This window comes from Physeter macrocephalus, chromosome 5 (assembly GCF_002837175.3).
Source record: "Physeter macrocephalus isolate SW-GA chromosome 5, ASM283717v5, whole genome shotgun sequence".
NCBI lineage: Eukaryota > Metazoa > Chordata > Mammalia > Artiodactyla > Physeteridae > Physeter > Physeter macrocephalus.
Window position 1 is genome coordinate 99,924,516 of NC_041218.1, and position 6,037 is coordinate 99,930,552.

The 6,037-nt window shown below is 54.7% G+C and overlaps 1 long non-coding RNA gene across 1 annotated transcript; it reads left to right on the forward strand.

The window, feature by feature from the left end:
- Positions 1–237: 237 nt before the first annotated feature.
- Positions 238–5,631, forward strand: LOC114486251 (uncharacterized). Its single transcript, XR_003679660.1, has 3 exons — positions 238–845; positions 2,899–3,207; positions 3,786–5,631. It is a non-coding gene; the product is annotated as an uncharacterized lncRNA (long non-coding RNA).
- The last annotated feature ends 406 nt before the right edge of the window (positions 5,632–6,037 follow it).

Here is a 6,037-nt window from a genome sequence, read left to right on the forward strand (position 1 = left end):
TTGACATAGAACTCTCCAGTCTACATTGCCAGAAACGGGGCTGCATTCCTCAGGCATTGTTAGTCCAATGAGGTAATTATGTTTGATAGAGCGTCTAGTTCTGCTTCTTTAAAGGGCAAAATTACGGAGATTGCAGATGTATACCGTGGTCTAAGAGGCTCCTCTGAAGCACTTTGTAGGAGGCAGTAAAATTCAGTTCGCGCTGTGTGGGGGCGGGCAGCAGGAGCCGAGCAGCAGAGTAGCTCAGCGAGGCTGCGCGGCGGCGGCATCAGCAGAGGGCCGGCGCTGCGGGAGGACCTGCCGGCCCGGGGCCTGGGTCTTGTCCAGCCGTCCGTTCGGCACCCCCAGAACAGCACTTGCTGGAGGGTCTCAGCTCATATATACGCGGGGAGGGGGCTGTTAGGGAGGATCGAGTCGGACACAGAACTTCGTAAATAGTAGGAGTGTCTCTCCAGCCTGTCTTCACTCTCTTCACAGCTAAAATTCCCTGGCAGCCTGTAACTATGCGAACGGAAAGTACTATTTGCAGAGACTGAAATCCAGCAGGCGTTAGTGCTCCCATGGCACGTTGTTGCTTTGGCTGTACTCTTGGGCCGTCATCTCTTCCAAGCTGAGCTGTTGTCAGGAGGCGAAAACAGCCACGCGTGACCCTGGATGTGTATGGAGAAGTGCGTTTTGTCAGCGTGAAAGTCTGACCGCACACTCTCAGGGCTCAGGGTCGTGTGGGAGGGCAGGTGACCGGCACCCAGAGGCCCCAGCTGGGCCTGGAGCGTGTGTCTGGACCTGAATTGTGCAGCCTCCTGTGTGCAAACTGGGGATAAGGATTGGATCAACACAAACCGTAGGTGGGTTCTGGGGGTGTCAGCCACTGCCGGTCTGTTAGCTCACAAGCCCATGCTGTTTCCGCAGTGAGGGGTTACATCCCTCATTGCACTGATGAGCACACCAAGGCTTGGAGAGCCGGGCCAGCTTGTCCAGGGTTCCACCGCTGGTCTCTGGCCCAGCAGGGACTTTGACTCCAGAGTCTGTGTCCTCGAGCACTAAATTATTCTGCTTTATTTTTTTATCTGAAGTCCTTCGAAGACCGTCCTTGCCTTAAGGAGGTCTGACACGTGAACCCCTTTGCCTAGTCTTTCACTTTCTCGCTAGGGTCGGGTGCTCATTGCTTCTCAGTGTCACATCAGCTCAGAGCTGCTGAGTCCGGTCCTGACACTGTGTGGACCGCCTGTGCTGTGTTAGAGTCTGGAGTGCAGCTTCTGCTGTGCCATGTGTGTGCACACACGCTCACAGCAGCAACCCTCCTCCCTTCCAAAAACAAAGCAGACAGGAGCACCAGGGGCAGTCGGTGGGGAGACTGTGCCCGACTGTGGGGGAGATGGCATGGGGGGCCGGCAGGCTGCGAAGGGCAGGCACCCTGTCGGGAGGAATTCCTGTACAGTCAGTGCTGGGGTTCTTGTGGCCCCGCGGGAGGTCGGAGGAGAGAGGGCTTGTCTGTGTACCTGGGGGGCTGGGATAACGCAGTGAGGCACCCAGCGTGTCATGCTGAAGAAGTGGGTCTGTCTTGTGGAGAGTGGGCTCCCCAGTGGTTTCTGACTCAAGATTTCCGTACTCTGGCTTGTTTGAAAGTTAACAGGGAGCAGTCACAGTGGATGAGGTTGGGGATGCAGACAGGATACCTCACTGTTGCAGTGTTTCCAGGGGTGTGTGTGGAAGAGGCAGGGTTACTGCTGTGTCGCCTGGAGCTTATGGGGAGGAGAGGTCAGCCAAGGGAGACCAGGTGGTGGTGGGTGTGATGGTGGAGGAGAGAGAGGGAGACCGGGTGTCTAGGGCAGGATGTTGGTGGCAGATGTTGTAGGGGAAAGCAGGTTCTGAAACCTATGAAAGGCCAGTTTGGCTTTGACACTTGGAAGTCGCTGGGCTGGCCAGAGTTTCACAGTGGGGCGTGCTGGAAGGTGAGGTGGAGAGAAAGTGACTTCCTGAAGGGAAGGCAGGTTGGGAGCAGGATTTTGAGTCCCTGTTTGTTTGTCTTTAAGGTTGGGTGAGGTGTGAGGGCTGGAGCAGTGTGTGGCCGTGAGGGACAGGATATCTGTGGGAGGAGTCGAGCAGGAGCCGCCGTGTGTGTGTGTGTGTGTGTGTGTGTGTGTGGGGGGGGGGGGGTGGTGGTGGAGGGGGGGGGAGGGGGGGGGGGGGTTTGGGGGAAGGTGGTAGGTGTGGGGAAGAGGAGGAGGAGGAGGGAGAAGGGGGTGGTGGTGGAGGGGGAGGGCGGGGCTGGCCCGTTGACCTTGACAGCAAGAAGCAAGAGCACAGCCCAGGCCCCCAGGACTCAGCATTTCTAGTTGACGTCGAAGTTCTGTGTTATATAGTGTTCAGTGAGGAGTGGAGCTTTGCTGTGTCAAAATAATGCTTCACTTTACCAAAATCATTTACCCTAAGATTCCATTCAGTAGCAGACTCCTTAGTTCATTGGAGATTTTCTCTTTGCAAATGTAGATACACGCCGTGCCACACCCGAGTGAAGGTCTTCAGGGGTTGGTGCACCTCCTCCCGGCCTGGCCTGGCCGAGGGTGGAGAAGGTGTGGAGGGAGTGATGCGAATGCCTGGCTGAGAAGAGGGCTGCTTCCCCTGCCTTGACTTTTTCTGTTTGGATTTACAGTCTAGGGGGCGGGCGAGAGCCAGGCAGCGGGAACCTGAGGTGGGGATGGAGGAGCCAGGCCAGTTCCATCTCAGGGAGCTTGAGAGCAGAGAGGATAGAAATGGCCGGACAGGGCCTGGGCCTGCAGCTGCCCCTGTGCTGGCCACCCAGTCTTATGCCAGGGTCCTGTTTCAGTGCACCGGGCCTTGAGTTCGTGATCGATACTTACTTATCAGAATTTAATGGGTTATGGTCTTGAATTCCAGGTTTGCGTTTTTGCCTGCAGAAAAGACGTTCTAGACTTTACTGAGAGGAAACTGGTGCATATGCAGAAGGCTGACCTGAGGGCTGACCCGCAATAGGACACCTTCAGCCTGGGCCTTAGGCTGCAGTGGAAAACCCCTCTCCACCCCTGGTAACTCCGGGCCTTCACAGCTGAGGGGATGGACTGCATCTCTACTTAGAGTTCCAGGGTGTTCTTGTGAGATTGAAAACAAAACTCAGACATTGGTACCTTGAAGCTTTTCGGATGGATTTAAAGGAAACGGGGAGAAGGTCTTCCATAAGATTATGATGTATGTATTTCGTAAGTTCTGTGGTTTACATTTAATTTGTTCAAAACTTGTCCCAACCGTATACCAGTGTGTTAGACCCCATGTTAGGTGTGGTTTTTCTTCTGGAAGATTGTGATCTCATATGGGACCCCATGACAGCTATGCATGTGGCTGCCTGTGTAAGTGCAGGGTGAGCAGATAACACCATGCCTGCTCTGTGTGTGTCTGCGGTGCCGTCTGTGTCCTGGTGTTGAGTGTGAAGGGGGAGAGTCACCCCTCTTGCCATCAGGGAGGAAGCCTGGTCCTGGTAGAGGTTGGCGGTGAGGGGAAAGGATGCGATGAGCGGGCTGAGGAAAGCGGGTGGGTGAGGTGAGGCAGCCCTCTAGTGGGGGTCACTGGCCCTCCACCCTTAGCCCCCACGTTCTGAGTGTCGGGCTCTGCCGGCCCTCCAGGTGCCCGCCCTCCTGCCACCCTCAGGCTCCTGTGCCGCCTGCAGGCTGGGGCCCCCAGCACCCTCGCCTCCACAGCTCTTCCCATCCCTGCTGACACCCCACCACCCCGACTCCCGCCAGCACTGACCAGCCTCCTTTCCCATGCAGTGGGCGTCCTGCCATCCGATCGCCTCCACACGGCAACTTTGCAGGGACCTTTTAAAACAATCAAATGATGTCACTCCCTGTTCCAACGCTGTGGTGACTACCCATCACTTTTTGATTAAATTCTAAACCCTGCCTGGTTTTAAAAGCCCAGGTCTTGCCTGGCACGACCGCTTCTTCTCTTTGACAAAACAGTGGCAGTGGTTACAGGACTGATGACCCAGGTGAGTCAAGATGTTGATGATCGTGACACCTGCTCTGGGCCGGCTCTGCTCTGCGTGCTTTATGTATATATCGCGGCCCATTTAACCCTCACATCCCTGAGGTCGGTACTAATGCGTCCCCATTTTACAGGTGAGAAGCTTGAGGCATCCGCTCAGGGTCACTCGACAAGTCAGTGGCAGAGCTGGCTCGGAGCTGTGCGCCTCCCTTGCTCACCGAGGTCATAGGCACCCTCCTCCTACCTGCCAAGCCTCCAAGTGGCTCCCTTGACCGGAGGTGCGGCTCTGTGACCTTTCTGAACAACTCTTAGTTGTGGCATGCATGCGGGATCTAGTTCCCCGACCAGGGATCGAACCCAGGCCCCCTGCGTTGGGAGCACGGAGTCTTACCCACTGGACTGCCAGGGAAGTCCCTATTCTCTGCATTATAATCCAGTGCTGTTCTATATATTTAGCCACTCATATCAGTTCCAGCTCTGCCCATTGGGAGCTCTCCGGTTGGCTTCTTTGTCCTTTTGGCATTCTGCATCCTGTGGTTTTTTGAGCACTTCCTTACTTTCTGGCACTGCCAGGTGCTCCAGGCTCATCTCGTATTTTCTCTTCCACCCATTCTCCAAGGAGCCTGACTGCTTTGTTTGAGGACAGTGTTTAGAAACCATATGTGGCAGTGGATGAGCTCACTGGGCTCCTGCTGGAGCTGCTGGGCGCCCCTGCCTCTGGGCCCTGTCAGTGTACATGCTTGTCTCCTTATTTTTATATCTCTCTTTCTGGAAATATATTAAAATCTTTGTACCTTTCTCTGAGAACCAGAGCATGGTGCCTGTCACCTGCACCTGCGATGCAATTAGCAAATCCTTCTAATAGGTGAATTCTGTGTCCCGACTTGGATGTGTGCTGGAGGAGGTGTTCCTACTTTTGTGATTGATTGGTTGACTGTGAGCCCCCAGCTTCTTCTGTCTCTCTCTTGTGATGACGGGTGTGTCCTTCCCCCAACGCTAGCACCACTCAGTCGTTACCCTTCATCTTTAAGCTCTGTTTCCAGTTATTCAGCCTCATACACCGGGCCACTGATTGAACCTGCTGTCATTTGTTTGTTCACCCCCACGGGTTACTAGATAATCTCTGATGTGGTGTCCTCCTCACTCTGTGACCCCCTTTCTACCCCAGGACCCTCCTCCCTCCTGGCCCCGTGACCCGCTCTCGACTCCCTGACCTCTTCTGAGCACGGTGCAGCTCCTCTCCTGCGTGTGTGCTTACATTCTCTCAGGCAGCGACTTGCACACTGTCTTGGCTGTGCCCTCAGGTGCCCGGTAGCAACATTGGGGCAGCGCCATGAAGCTGTGCTGGCTCTTTCTCTGCAATACAGCTTCCCATTGTCTGTTCCACATGTAGATTTTATGCCCCATGCTCGGAGAAGTGCTGTTCTGGGGGCGCACCCCCCAGTGGTGTATGGAGAGTTACGCTCCTCCTGCCCTTCTCTCTGATTACCTCAGCGGTTTCCTTTCCTTTTTGTCAGCTGATGGGTGACGCCATCATTTTGGTCATGATTGCAGTTGCTCGGGAGACCATGCAGCCCTATGCTCAATGGCAGTTCGGGTTCCTCCTCTCTGAATGTCCTCTTTATAGCCTTTGCCGACTTTCCTATTTCTGTTACTGATTTGTAGAAATTGTTTATATGTTCCAGTTCTTTGTTGGTTATGTGTCACAGATCTTCCTCCTCTCTGTGGCCTACCTTTTTAAAAAAATAATTTATTTATTTATTTATTTTTGGCTGCGTTGGGTCTTCGTTGCTGTGTGCAGGCTTTCTCCAGTTGCAGTGAGCGGGGGCTACTCTTTGTTGCAGTGCGCAGGCTTCTCATTGCGGTGGCTTCTCTTTGTTGCGGAGCACGGGCTCTAGGCGCACGGGCTTCAGTAGTTGTGGCACGCGAGCTCAGTAGTTGTGGCTCGCAGGGTATAGAGCGCAGGCTCAGTAGTTGTGGGGCACGGGCTTAGTTGCTCTGCGGCATGTGGGATCTTCCCGGACCAGGGCTCGAA